This window comes from Oncorhynchus mykiss, chromosome 2 (assembly GCF_057628025.1).
Source record: "Oncorhynchus mykiss isolate SJ-2025 chromosome 2, ASM5762802v1, whole genome shotgun sequence".
Lineage (NCBI taxonomy): Eukaryota > Metazoa > Chordata > Actinopteri > Salmoniformes > Salmonidae > Oncorhynchus > Oncorhynchus mykiss.
The window spans coordinates 30350823-30366871 of record NC_143023.1 but is presented as its reverse complement, the minus strand read 5'-3'; the positions used below and the strand labels follow the sequence as shown (position 1 = coordinate 30366871).

General features: G+C 41.2%; 1 long non-coding RNA gene across 1 annotated transcript; it reads right to left on the bottom strand.

Annotated features, from left to right (window-relative positions):
* Positions 1 to 9343: 9343 nt before the first annotated feature.
* On the bottom strand, positions 9344 to 16049 carry LOC149985047 (uncharacterized). The gene is made up of 3 exons (XR_016485923.1): positions 15798 to 16049; positions 14614 to 14934; positions 9344 to 11613 (listed from the first exon to the last, which is right to left on the bottom strand). It is a non-coding gene; the product is annotated as an uncharacterized LOC149985047 (long non-coding RNA).

Here is a 16049-nt window from a genome sequence, read left to right as displayed (position 1 = left end):
TGCAAAATAGTTTTCTAATGATCAATTAGCCTTTTAAAATGATAAGCTTAGATTAGCTAACACAACGTGCCATTGGAACACAGGAGTGATGGTTGCTGATAATGGGCCTCTGTATGCCTATGTAGATATTCATTTTATTTTTAATCGGCTGTTTACAGTTACAATAGTCATTTACAACATTAACAATGTATACACTGTATTTCTGATCAATTTTATGTTATTTTAATGGACAAAATGTTTTGCTTTTCTTTCAAAAACAAGGAAATTTCTAAGTGACCCCAAACTTTTGAACTGTAGTGTATATAATTATTAATATACGCCTACTGTATTATAGCTAGCATATTAATTAGCTAACTAACGTTAGCCTGCCTAGCTACAGTTGAAGTCAGAAGTTTACATACACCTTAACCAAATACCTTTAAACTTAGTTTTTCTCAATTCTGACATTTAATCCTCGTAAAAATTCCCTGTTATAGGCCAGTTAGGTCAGTTAGGTCAGAGTTCGGTGTGTTAAATCGGAGGGCCTGTTGTCCGGGCCTCTGGCAGTCTCTATGGGGGTGCCACAGGGTTAAATTCTTGGACCGACTCTCTTCTCTGTATGCATCAATGATGTCGCTCTTGCTGCTGGTGAGTCTCTGATCCACCTCTACGCAGACGATACCATTCGGGATACTTCTGGCCCTTCTTTGTACACTGTATTAACAACCCTCCAGACGGGCTTCAATGCCATTCAACTCTCCTTCTGTGGCCTCCAATTGCTCTTAAATACAAGTAAAACTAAATGCATGCTCTTCAACCGATCGCTACCTGCCCGCCCGTCCAACATCACTATTCGGTTCTGACTTAGAATATGTGGACAACTACAAATACCTAGGTGTCTGGTTAGACTGTAAACTCTCCTTCCAGACTCACATCAAACATCTCCAATCCAAAGTTAAATCTAGAATTGGCTTCCTATTTCGCAACAAAGCATCCTTCACTCATGCTGCCAAACATACCCTTGTAAAACTTACCATCCTCCCGATCCTCGACTTCGCCGATGTAATTTACAAAATAGCCTCCAATACCCAACTCAACAAATTGGATGCAGTCTATCAGAGTGCCATCCGTTTTGTCACCAAAGCCCCATATACTACCCAACACTGCGACCTGTACGCTCTCGTTGGCTGGCCCTCGCTTCATACTCGTCGCCAAACCCACTGGCTCCAGGTCATCTACAAGACCCTGCTAGGTAAAGTCCCCCCTTATCTCAGCTCGCTGGTCACCATAGCAGCACCCACCTGTAGCACGCGCTCCAGCAGGTATATCTCTCTGGTCACCCCCAAAACCAAGTCTTCCTTTGGCCGCCTCTCCTTCCAGTTCTCTGCTGCCAATGACTGGAACAAACTACAAAAATCTCTGAAACTTGAAACACTTATCTCCCTCACTAGCTTTAAGCACCAGCTGTCAGAGCAGCTCCCAGATTACTGCACCTGTACATAGCCCATCTATTATTTAGCCCAAACAACTTCCTCTCCCCCTACTGTATTTATTTATTTTGCTCCTTTGCACCCCATTATTTCTATCTCTACTTTGCACATTCTTCCACTGCAAATCTACCATTCCAGTGTTTTACTTGCTATATTGTATTTACTTCGCCACCATGGCCATTTTTTTGCCTTTTACCTCCCTTATCTCACCTCAATTGCTCACATTGTATATAGACTTGTTTTTCTACTGTATTATTGACTGTATGTTTGTTTTACTCCGCATGTAATTCTGTGTTGTTGTATGTGTCGAACTGCTTTGCTTTTATCTTGGCCAGGTCGCAATTGTAAATGAGAACTTGTTCTCAACTTGCCTACCTGGTTAAATAAAGGTGAAATAAAAAAAATACAAAATATCTGTCTTTCCCTCAACACCTCATGGAATTGTATGTTTTTTTTTTATCTCACTGTATACAGATCTAAACTTTGTTAGCTAATCACAGACTGTGTTGTTACCAGTTCCCAACCAATAAGAGTTGTGTCCACAGCTTTCAGAGGAGTTCATAGTTGCTATTTGGTATCCTTGGGATGTCCCTTCAGTCGAATAGAGCAGTTCATAGACTTTCCCAGAGGGTCCGTGCTATTCGGGATCCTTGGGATGTTCCTACCTCAATTTTTTTTTTACATTTAACTAGGCAAGTCAGTTAAGAACAAATTCTTCTTAACAATGACGGCCTAGGGACAGTGGGTTAACTGCCTTGTTCAGGTTGCAGAACGACAGATTTGTTTTTAACCTTGTCAGCTCAGGGATTCAATCTAGCAACCTTTTGGTTACTGGCACAATGCTCTAACCACTAGGCTACGAGGCAAGAATAAATGTAAAATGGTTAAGTTTCATGTTAGTTTATGGTTTAGGGTAAGGACGTCCCAGGGAATCCAGATAGAGTGAGAGACGGGCACGGTATTTGAGAGCACAGCAGCGGCACATACATTAATTTATTTTCGAGTTTTCGAGTGTCTGCCCAAGATAGTTTTTTTAGAGATGATGAAAAGAATTACCAAGATGTCCTTGGTCCAATTGAGGAGTAAGTAGGCTATATTTAAGTTGTGATATCGTTAGGAAATATTTAGGCCTACTGTGTTTATAAGTCCAAGTACTTTTTTGTTGATAACGAGTTGATAACGCATTGTCGAAAGCACGTAGGCAATATTATTTACGGTGTCGATAGTGGAGTAGGCTAGTGTACATTTGACTTGTAAAAGACACAAACACATAATCTAATCAAAGTAATCAAACTAACTTATTGCACCTATTGAAATGTAATGTGTTTTTAGTGTGTATTCTGTTGCATTAAACATGTCACTGTTACCTATTAGATCAAATTCAGTGTGCGCACGTCTGATTTGACTTGATCCATGTTCAGATGAGGCCATTTCATGTCTTTATTGCTTTGTATGAGAAGGCAGTTTAGTAGAAGAAGGTGGACAGTTTGAGGATGCTACAGTCACTACAGGAGGAGGTTCTTGGGACACTGCTATTTAAGTCTGAGCAGAGGTTGACGAAAACGTTTAAAGGTGGTGGTGTTTATGCCGTTTTATTTTGAATACCAGGCAGATGTTGGAGTAGAAATTAAATGGTGTAAACTGAACAGGTTGAACTTGTTGAGTACACTCGTTGAAAAAGCGGTTCCAAAGGGTTATACGGCAGTTCCCATAGGAGCACCCTTTAAATAACCCTTTTTGGTTCGAGTAACAACCCTTTTGGGTTCCATGCAGAACCATCTGTAGAATGGAACACAACATGGTTCTACCTAGGCACCAAAGGGGTTCTACCTGGAAACAAAAAGGGTTCTCCTATGGGGACAGCGGAATAATCATTTTAGGATCTAGATAGCACCTTTATTGCCGTGGTTTTCTGTACAAATAAATGCAACAGGCCCTGTGCATCTCTGGAGGATCTAGCAAGATAGTGAATCATTGTATCACTGACTCAGTATGACTATAATGAACATTTCTAACTTACACCGCTATGCAATTATTAAGAGACTTGATACAAATAACTAATCCTGGAAACCAATGTTCTAGCATTAATTAATTGAGGCAAGCAGATCAGAGATGTCAAGGTGGTACCCAAGAGTATGCTACGGTATGTGTAAATAACAACTACCAATAGACCTTCTAAATTATAAGCATTTGGTCAATCAAATAATTACTCTGTAAAACGAGGAATGCAGTTACTCTATTTAACTAATAGGATGAAATAATTGACACTCAGACAATTACAGTGTACATGAAATACATTATACATTATAGAATTACACAGAGTATATGACTATCACCAATAGACTAAAACAACGTGGTAACACGTCTTCAGTTCAGAATAGTCTCTAAGAGAAAACACAATGTTTTTTTCTGATACACACGAGCTTGGTAGCAAGTTCTCAAAGTATGAACAAATTCACTGTCCTTTTAACCAAATTCAAGCAGAAACTCACGCACAACCCGAATTAACATTTCTTTGCACTATGCTAGTTTTAACGAAAGACAGGAAATCACAGCCAGATTCGAATCTAATAAACTCAATGTAAATGATAGGAGCGCATTGTGTCGCTCCCTCGTTGAACTATCGGCTGCCCGACGAACAAAATAACACTCCGTGTAGCAATAAATCCATAGCACTTACAGTACAATAAAATATATATCGTGACTCTTTGTGAACTCTTGAGAAATTCAAACATGACAATTTAATTTACACAGTAACATTAATTTCGTTGATCTGTCTTCACACCTCCCCAGGCGTCCAGTGACCCAAGGACTTCCATGAGAACGCCTCTTAGAGATCGCCACAGATAAGGTATGTTTGAAACTTGTGATAGCCCACAGGTGGTCTGCCATCCAGACAATGTAATTAAATCGTGATTGAGTCATCATGCTGGGCTTTGCACGCCAGCCAGTCACCAGTCGCGAGTATATCATCTTCTCTCAATCTTCCACTATACAGTCATCATTCATGGAAAACAAATGAAAAATTAAAGGGCCTATGCGGAGCATCGAAACGTTTTTGTTGTTGTTTTTACCGATGCCTGTTTATTCATAAAATAGCAGAAGATAGTAAATATAATTCATCACAATGATTAACAAGATTCTAATCTAATCATCTATATTTAAATGATAGGAGCGCACCCTTGTGTCGCTCACTATGAACAGTGCAATAAAATATATCAACATTCATAGCACTTTACGAACTCTTTAACAATCCAAACATGACAATATAATTCACACAGTAACATTAATTTAGTTGATTTTCATTTTCATTTTCATCTGTCGTCAGTGACCCCAGGACTTCCATGGGAACGCCAGCCAGTATCGCCCTTCTCATCCTTCCACTACAGTCGTCATTTATGGAAAACAAATGAAAAATCAAAGAGCCTGTCATGCCAAATACTGTCTCCCTGCAAAAAAAAGGTTATTAGGTTTACAGGACTGCCGAAACATTATGAAGAATACTGTTTGAAGATACTTTTCTTTCTCATGCCCCAGAGCTTGTGAGATGGGCATTGGCAGTTGAATCTGAATAAAGGAATATGTTGGGTTTTGTTTTTGTTTATTTGTATTTTGTTAATTATTTGGGCTGATATACAACCAGGGCAGTGGGTGGCGGCATGCACTTGTGACATTTGTTTGCAGACTGCGATAGTATCAAAGAAGACCCGTATGTAGTCTAGCAAATGTTAGAAGAAGAAGAGTGTTTATTTTTTCTTTACCATATATGTCTTTATATAACAAAGTATTGTGAAATAGGAATAAATAATTTAAACTGTTTTTTTTTTTTACATTGCTAGTGAGAGTGAAAGAGGTGGGAAGAGAGTGAAAGACAGAGAGAGATGGGGGGAGAGAGAGGCAGAGAAAGTAAGTTGTGTGTGAAAAATTACATAGACTTTTGTATTTCAACAACTTTTGTCTTCAAACTTGTTAGGCAATCACATGTACCTACGGGGGAAGGATGGCCAGCCACACAGGAGGGTACTTTTCACTGAGGAGACGGAGACCATGCTGACCGAGATGCATGTTGGCCATTTCGGAGTCAAGCACATGATTGCCAAAATCAACAGACACAACTTTTGGCATGGGATTGTCAAGGAAGTGGACAGCTTAGCAAGTGAAATAACAGTTTGTTTATCGATCACATTCTATTATATCTGAAATTATTTTGATTTCAATGAATGTCATATCAGAGAGAACACAATGTTTAAATGTGTCACCTTGTGCTTAAAGAAAGTACCTGTCTAGCCTGATGGCGACCGATTATTTTACCAATTGGGTGGAGGCAATACCCATTAAGCTCTGCAAATGAAGAGAACGTGCTTAACTCTAAATTCCCTTCTGTAATTCTTGGAACCAAAAATGTATTTTCTTTTGTATGATACCAGACTGGCGAGGCCACCTCCAAGGCGATGATGGACATCTTCAAACACCCATGGTTCTCCTGAGGTCACCTTGAGTGACCGAGGTCGTAAACTCTGGAACAAGGTAGAGTTGTTATAGGTTATATTCTGTCACCAATGGTTTGTGTTAGTTTATTTTTTTACAATTAGTTTTTGTTTTTCCATGGTACATAATCAGACATTTCAATATCTTCCATTGTTAATAGATATCCCTTTCCTAGCCCCTCATCCAGGTTTGGATGAACAGACAAACCACACCCTCAAGACTGCCATGGGCAAGTCCCTTGACTGGCTCCAAGAATAGTTGGAGGACAACCTGAAGGTAATTATCTTTGCACACAACAGCATCTTCCAGGCCTCCAGAGTACTCACCCTATCGCCTACTGTAAGGATGGGAGTTGCAGCTGTTTACTGAGGTATACAATGCAATTGTATATAAAATGATTGCCTATACTGTAGTCTAAAAAATGTGTGATTGACTTTGTGTTTTTCTATTGCTATTTTTGTACAACGTACTTTGAGGTCACTAATAGATGTGGTGGAAGTTGTCGAACCAGATCAGAACACCTTCAAGGACCACCTTCAGGCACGGACTGAGAAGGATGTGTTTTTTTACCAGGTCAACATTATTGTCCGCTGTTAATTTATTTTCAGGTCTTCCAAGAGATACCTAAGAGATGCATTTGTAATAATATGAAATATAATTGCATTTATTTAAATTATCAATCAAGGTGAGACTGAACATGGACAAGGCGCAGGAGAAACAGAAGGAGGGCCACCGGAGGAGAATCAAGGGGACCAAGTGCTTTGACATCTGGGTGAATGACTTGGGTTGGAAGAAGGACGAAAGGAAGGCGAGACCTGGGAAAGCTTGGTGCTTTTTCACTCCTAGCTGGGGTCAACATCCGTTAAGGTGAATATAAAAATCTGAGATGATAACTATTTGCATTTGCTGCCTTGTGGTGGGCGGCATCGCCATGCTGTCAGCAGTACCAACACTGGCCCAGTGGTTTCTCCAAATAGTCAATCTCAAGGTTAACCACTGGGTCACGTTAAGTAACCGCCACTTCCAGGTAGGTACTGTTAAGGTGTATGACTCCAGTGGTCATGACACCACGCTGGAGTTTCTCTCACAACTCATCTCTCTATCTTTTCCAGGGACCATCCCTTATAACCCCACTGACATCAAATATTAGACAGGTATCCTTTCTTTTCTGTCTGCCATTAACATTATTGCATGTTTCATCAAACATTTAAATTAAATCATTCAATAACTGTATTTTTACATACCTGACATTCATTTAACCTGTGGGTTTGCTTGTGTACCCTGTTCCATTTACTCTGCTCCTGTTCTCCAGGACCTAGGGGGTTCTGCCTAACACTCAGACATGGATCCACCTGATGTTCTCCATTACCAACCACCCTCCAACTTTTCATTACATCATCTACAGCTACTGTTATTGTCATGTTGTCATTATCTGCTAAGAAAGAGCAAGAACACTATCATACTGGGCACATAATGTGAGATACACAGATTTGCTAAAAACACTAGCACTGCAAACACTCAGTGCCTGGAATTTGCAGTTTCCCTATTCAAGTCCACCTTCTAAAACTGACTACCTGTTGAAAAACAAGTGACAGGCAGAACCTCCCATCCACACAATATCCACCTCCTCTCTATTCCACACACCAGAATTCTGTATTTCAGTCTGATTGCCATGTGAGTGTACAACAAATCTGAAAGTAAATTGACACATATGTAGCAAAAAAATATAAATGGTTATGTATTTAAATCTAAAATATTGCTAGATTGGTTTTCACAGCTGTTTCATAAGGTGTTCTTTATTGTAAATTGTAATGTATCCCTTGATGGTATTTCTTAGTTCAACATTATTAATTGTATCGTACATATATATAATATATATTATATATATATATATATATATACACACATATAATATAATATATATAATATATATATTCAACCACAAGGGTGTACTAAAGAGCCATGATTTTAAAAAAATCATAATTGAGGACTAAAATGATTTGAGTGTAGATAAGGGAATGCCTGTTTAAAATTAAAACATGCCAGCCAGACAAGCCAGTGTATGAATCAAATGTATATGAATGTAGTGGAAATTAGCTCACTTTGTGATCTGTAAGGTAAGTAACATTAATGTGTCCTAGTCAGGCTCTTGTTTGTCAATTCCAGATGAAATATAGGTCTTCATGTGTATCAAATCTGTAGGCAATTGTGGGCTAAATCATTGACAAACAGCATAAATGTTAAGGTTTCAACATGAACTGTGATCAAAACAGGCTGTGGTGTTTTCAGTTCCGTTTAGTCTAAGGATATGCGTAAGAACGCAACTGCACTGAAATGAATAGCATGATTCAATGGGATTCTCCTGAATAATACATGTTTTTATCTTTTAAACTGTTTGGCCAATGCATAGACCCATACCGATTCTAACTTTTAATCAGCTTTTAATCATAAAACATCTCCACAGAAATGTATAAACGAACGATTGCATGTTGACAGTGATTATGTCTGTTAATCTGTTAAAGTGTGTGTGTGTGTGTGTGGGGGGGGGGGGGGGGGGGGGGCGAGGTCAAATCATGACATCAGTGATTTTCAGGTCAGAGAAAGATGCCAGAGATTCCGAGTTGGATGACTGTTCAAAACAAAACAAAAATCCCAGTCTGAGTTCCCAGTTGTCTTGAACGCACTGAAGTCGGAAGTCAGAGATTGCCGACTTCCGAGTTGTTTTGAATGCGCCACTAGAGACCTAGGCTACCTCCAACAAAGAAAAGGGGGATACCTAGTCAGTTGTACAACTGAATGCATTCAATTGAAATGTGTCTTTCGCATTTAACCCAACCCCTCTGAATCAGACAGGTGTGGGGGGCTGCCTTAATCGAAATCCACGCATTTGTCACCCTGGGAACAGTGGGTTAACTGCCTTGTTTGGGAAAAACGACAAAAAAAGTTTATCTTGTCAGCTTTGGGATTTGATATAGTTACCTTTCAGTTACTGGCCTAACGCTCTAACCACTAGGCTACCAAAAAGCCTGTGTATTTGTATTGATGCGAGAAATAGGCATATCTATACAGTAATGGTGGCTTCGATATCAACTAGCCTAATCAATTTTGTATTGAGGTGATAAGCCTATTTTAGCTAAATCAACAAGTGAAATTGATGAACTAAACAGATACTTAATTAAACTAACACGAAACGTGTACCACATGTAGACGTTTTTAAGGCGTTCATGGGAAGATCATTCATAATAAACTTACACGCAAACTGACACGCGACATGAACACCATGTGAACACACGTCTACATGATGTGAAGTGGTGCCAAGATGGCGGCTTGAACATACGCTGTTTACCGAGCCCCGTACCAAACATCAGAAAGATTGTGAAAACAAGTTTACAGTCATTACTATTACTGTTTTTATTTGTTCAAGATATAAGACCTTTCCTGTGACTGGAATAATAATTTGATAATTTATATCGGCATGTCCATGCAAAGTCGTGATAAAAAAAGAAAGGAAGAAGTTATCTGTTCTATTGCTAATCAAAGAGAGAGAAACATGCTTATAGACAACTGCCATAACTACGCTTGGCCTATGGATAATATCATGCTTTCGAATGCTGTTGAAGATGACGAGTTCCCCTCTTTACCGGTTACTCCGTGCAAACCTCCACCCTCCCAAAAAAAACAACATGAACTCTGACATCGTGGCTACCCTCTCCTTACTCATCAACTCCATGTCTGACGCCATTGAGAAAATGGTATCGAAGGCTTGAAAAAGACTGGAGTTTGCATGTGGTGAAATCAAGGGTGTGAAAACGAGAGTGGCAAAAGTGGAAAAGAAAAACAATGTCTAGACATCTCACTGATCTGGAACAATACCCAAGAAGATGGAACCTGACACTCGACGGCTTGCCAGAGGGAGAGAATGAAGATGTGTGAGGAGAGGCTATCCTAAGGTGACCAGATTTCTGAAATGAGAATCGGGGACATTTCCAGTTCGGTGGTCAATATATAATTAAAATATCCAATGTTATTATCTATAAAATAAAAATGGGGGACAATTCCGGTTTCATGTATTTAGTCTAACAGGCCCACTGTGATAGAGAAAACAACTATATTACAGAAACACTACAGACGAGACAGAACTGTCTGATCTGAACAGCCATTCAGTGTTCCTGCTAGAATAAGAGCAGAAGAGAACATGAGCAAAATTGAAAAAAACTGACAATAGTATACGTGAAATACTTAACATAATAAATAAATAAGATGCTGATGAGATTGGTAACTACATCATATATTTATACCAACCTAATCTGTATATTTCTCAGAATAATGTATTTTCTTCAGGATTGCTCTGTCTTTGGCCAGCTTCTCCATGAACTCCTGGCAGGGGAGGTTGAAGTTTGTCTTCACAATAAGCTCAGCTTTGATGGTAGGATCAGTGAACCTATTTCTTGCTGTTGTCCATAGATCATTCATTTGGGAGAACACTCTCTCGACTGGTGCATTACCTCCAGGTAAGCACATGACAACAGACGCTAATCTAGCCAGGTTAGTGTGTGGGATGTCATTCTCTTTGAAGTGGGTAACCACCGTGCTCCATCTCTGACTAAGCTGTGTCTCAGATGTTTTCCATTCTTCAAGCGATCCCCCCTTTAGGAACTCTTGCAGGCCAGTAACCTCGTCACACAATGCATCCTCATTGATGGTCACATTGGGGCATTTTTCCTGCAGTGTGACGCAGAAGAGATCCAGGGTTGCCTTTTTAAAAGGAGACCATGTAAATATTTTAGATTATCTGGGTGCTTTCCCCATGCTTGCAAGTAGTTCACAGCCATAGTGAAGAATGATTGGGATGTTTTGAGAACGCTCTCTTTAGACATGGCTCCAGCTCTCTCAGAAGTCCTCTGACCAAAACTGGAATGAAGTTGTCATCACGTCTTGCAGTCAATTTTGCCTCAACGTTTCTCAGAATTGCAGCGGACACGATCAAGGATCGAGTCACTGAATACGGTCAAGTTTCCATGGACAAAGGCCTGCCAAAGTTCAGTCAGTGGATCTTCGAACATTGTTCACAGGACAACAGGGCATTTGTCTTCAGAAATAAAAAAGGATTTCAATGGCACATACATTTTCAGCACTCTTTCTAGAGCAGGGAGCATGGACATCCAGCGAACATTGCTGTGTCCTAAAATGTTATTGTACTCCTGGCCAACAACTCACAAAAGCCCTTCAGTCTTTCTACTCTGACGGTGAAAATATGAACATATCCAAATATCTTTGTGAGCAGGTACTCAACATCATATCCAAAGCTGTTCTGGCCGTGTTATGAATGACGTGGGCAGGACAACCTAAGCCAATCACCTCCCGCTGCAGAGCATTTTTTACTTTGGTATGGACATTGACCCTCCCCAGCCTGTTCAGTCCTCCAAAGTTGGTATTTGTTGTCAGCAGAGAATGTTTTCCAGGTTACATTTTTGGATGACCACCAGGACCTCAGCTGCAATTTCCTCTGCTGTTTTCCATTCAATTCAACAAAATCAAGCAGTTTTGTTTCCACAGATGTGTTGCCACCATAAATCTTACAATATCTGACTACTATTGACAGCAACTTTACATATCCATGATTGAACGCATCAATGGACAGGGACACAAATTCAACCTAAATCAAATCAAATCAAATCAAATCAAATCAAATTTTTTTGTCACATACACATGGTTAGCAGATGTTAATGTGAGTGTAGCGAAATGCTTGTGCTTCTAGTTCCGACAATGCAGTAATAACAAGTAATCTAACTAACAATTCCAAAACTACTGTCTTGTACACAGTGTAAGGGGATAAATAATATGTACATAAGGATATATGAATGAGTGATGGTACAGAGCAGCATAGGCAAGATACAGTAGATGGTATCGGGTACAGTATGTACAATGAGATGAGTATGTAAACAAAGTGGCATAGTATAGTATAAAGTGGCTAGTGATACATGTATTACATAAGGATACCGTCGATGATATAGAGTACAGTATATACGTATGCGTATGAGATGAATAATGTAGGGTAAGTAACATTTATATAAGGTAGCATTGTTTAAAGTGGCTAGTGATATATTTACATCATTTCCCATCAATTCCCATTATTAAAGTGGCTGGAGTTGAGTCAGTGTCAGTGTGTTGGCAGCAGCCACTCAGTGTTAGTGGTGGCTGTTTAACAGTCTGATGGCCTTGAGATAGAAGCTGTTTTTCAGTCTCTCGGTCCCAGCTTTGATGCACCTGTACTGACCTCGCCTTCTGGATGATAGCGGGGTGAACAGGCAGTGGCTCGGGTGGTTGATGTCCTTGATGATCTTTATGGCCTTCCTGTGACATCGGGTGGTGTAGGTGTCCTGGAGGGCAGGTAGTTTGCCCCCGGTGATGCGTTGTGCAGACCTCACTACCCTCTGGAGAGCCTTACGGTTGAGGGCGGTGCAGTTGCCATACCAGGCGGTGATACAGCCCGCCAGGATGCTCTCGATTGTGCATCTGTAGAAGTTTGTGAGTGCTTTTGGTGACAAGCCGAATTTCTTCAGCCTCCTGAGGTTGAAGAGGCGCTGCTGCGCCTTCTTCACGATGCTGTCTGTGTGAGTGGACCAATTCAGTTTGTCTGTGATGTGTATGCCGAGGAACTTAAAACTTGCTACCCTCTCCACTACTGTTCCATCGATGTGGATAGGGGGGTGTTCCCTCTGCTGTTTCCTGAAGTCCACAATCATCTCCTTAGTTTTGTTGACGTTGAGTGTGAGGTTGTTTTCCTGACACCACACTCCGAGGGCCCTCACCTCCTCCCTGTAGGCCGTCTCATCGTTGTTGGTAATCAAGCCTACCACTGTTGTGTCGTCCGCAAACTTGATGATTGAGTTGGAGGCGTGCGTGGCCACGCAGTCGTGGGTGAACAGGGAGTACAGGAGAGGGCTCAGAACGCAACCTTGTGGGGCCCCCGTGTTGAGGATCAGCGGGGAGGAGATGTTGTTGCCTACCCTCACCACCTGGGGGCGGCCCGTCAGGAAGTCCAGTACCCAGTTGCACAGGGCGGGGTCGAGACCCAGGGTCTCGAGCTTGATGACGAGCTTGGAGGGTACTATGGTGTTGAATGCCGAGCTGTAGTCGATGAACAGCATTCTCACATAGGTATTCCTCTTGTCCAGATGGGTTAGGGCAGTGTGCAGTGTGGTTGAGATTGCATCGTCTGTGGACCTATTTGGGCGGTAAGCAAATTGGAGTGGGTCTAGGGTGTCAGGTAGGGTGGAGGTGATATGGTCCTTGACTAGTCTCTCAAAGCACTTCATGATGACGGATGTGAGTGCTACGGGGCGGTAGTCATTTAGCTCAGTTACCTTAGCTTTCTTGGGAACAGGAACAATGGTGGCCCTCTTGAAGCATGTGGGAACAGCAGACTGGTATAGGGATTGATTGAATATGTCCGTAAACACACCGGCCAGCTGGTCTGCGCATGCTCTGAGGGCGCGGCTGGGGATGCCATCTGGGCCTGCAGCCTTGCGAGGGTTAACACGTTTAAATGTCTTACTCACCTCTGCTGCAGTGAAGGAGAGACCGCATGTTTTCGTTGCAGGCCGTGTCAGTGGCACTGTATTGTCCTCAAAGCGGGCAAAAAAGTTATTTAGTCTGCCTGGGAGCAAGACATCCTGGTCCGTGACTGGGCTGGGTTTCTTCCTGTAGTCCGTGATTGACTGTAGACCCTGCCACATGCCTCTTGTGTCTGAGCCGTTGAATTGAGATTCTACTTTGTCTCTGTACTGGCGCTTAGCTTGTTTGATAGCCTTGCGGAGGGAATAGCTGCACTGTTTGTATTCGGTCATGTTACCAGACACCTTGCCCTGATTAAAAGCAGTGGTTCGCGCTTTCAGTTTCACACGAATGCTGCCATCAATCCACGGTTTCTGGTTAGGGAATGTTTTAATCGTTGCTATGGGAACGACATCTTCAACGCACGTTCTAATGAACTCGCACACCGAATCAGCGTATTCGTCAATGTTGTTATCTGACGCAATACGAAACATCTCCCAGTCCACGTGTTGGAAGCAGTCTTGGAGTGTGGAGTCAGCTTGGTCGGACCAGCGTTGGACAGACCTCAGCGTGGGAGCCTCTTGTTTTAGTTTCTGTCTGTAGGCAGGGATCAACAAAATGGAGTCGTGGTCAGCTTTTCCGAAAGGGGGGCGGGGCAGGGCCTTATATGCGTCGCGGAAGTTAGAGTAACAATGGTCCAAGGTCTTTCCTCCCCTGGTTGCGCAATCGATATGCTGATAAAATTTGGGGAGTCTTGTTTTCAGATTAGCCTTGTTAAAATCCCCAGCTACAATGAATGCAGCCTCCGGATAAATTATTTCCAGTTTGCAGAGAGTTAAATAAAGTTCGTTCAGAGCCATCGATGTGTCTGCTTGGGGGGGGATATATACGGCTGTGATTATAATCGAAGAGAATTCTCTTGGTAGATAATGCGGTCTACATTTGATTGTGAGGAATTCTAAATCAGGTGAACAGAAGGATTTGAGTTCCTGTATGTTTCTTTCATCGCACCATGTCACGTTAGTCATAAGGCATACGCCCCCGCCCCTCTTTTTACCAGAAAGATGTTTTTTCCTGTCTGCGCGATGCGTGGAGAAACCTCGTCTAGGTCCTGTGTTACCAAAGTAGTTGCTGACATGTTACTCACTATGGCGTCACATTTTGTCCTAGCACATGTAAACTTTGTCTCATAAAGCTTCCGTGTCAGTTGTGCTGTGCAGTCCATAGATCTGTAACTAGGATTGTGTCGCATAGTGTGTGGTATGCAAAGACACCCTCCTGCACAGCTAAACCATATTCTTCTTGGGAAGGCTCTACCTTCTTGCAGAATGTGGTGACAGAGGGCATACCAACACGGACAATCAGAGAGGCTTTGTGCTTTTTCGTCTGTTGATGTTCTACCACTGCCGTTCTTCTCCGGCTGCCAATTGAAAGAGAGGAATTACAAAGGGTGCAGTGAACCATTCTATCGTCTTGACCTGAGCATATAAATGGAAATTCTCTCATCATGTTTTTCATAAAAAGTGCATTTCCGTTTCTTGGAAAGAGTCATTGTATCTCCTCTGTCTGTTCTTCACTCTCCTTATGTCACTCTTCTTACTCTCTTAACTTTTTCTTCTCCTCCTCTTTTCTTCACTCGTCTTCCTTTCCTTCTCTTCACCTTTCCACCTCACTATTCTACACTCTCCTTGCTTCACTCTTTTTACTCCCTTTATTTTTCATTCTCCTTCCTCTCCAATCTGTATTTATAAATATCATTATTAGATCAAATACTTTGGTTAACAGATTCCCATTGCTTGCCTCATTTCTGTATTTTATCTCAAAAACATGTTTGGAATAATAAATTGGCAGGCTCTGTAACCATATCTTTACTTTTCCTCCACTGTCTCCTTCACTCTTCTTCCTATCCAGTCTTCCTCCTCATCTTTCTCTCCACTGATAATGTTATCCATGAACATTTCTAAATATATTTTCACACTACTTATAATGCCAAACCATTAAAATTGTAATCTACAAAAATATTCTCAGAATTAATTGTGCATTCATTTAATATAATCATATTTTCAAAATAGCCAGTCCACTGCATGTTTACATGTGAACGTTTTTTAACCTAGCTACCATAACAGTAGCTAGCTAACTTAACTTAGCTAGCTAACGTAGTCTACATAGCTAGTGTTCGCTAGCATAACCTATTTAAAAACTTATAGAGCAGACCATCTATCTATATAATACATTTTGACATTATAACAGCACTAGCTAGTATTTCAAACGATTGTAACTTACCTGACTTGAAAAGACGTTTGAGGTGATGTTGTGGATTCACTTGTGTTGTAATAACATATTAAAACATGTAATGACGCATTCACTGACTGTTGTCTGCCTGGGCTTAACCATACAATTTTGGCTTGTACTCTGTGTTATACCCTCTCTCTCTCTCTGTTTCTCAATATACTAACTGCACGGGAAACCCCCACCAGGGTGGCGGAATAAGATAAAACACACTGACAACCCATAAATAAACACTGCTCAAAACCC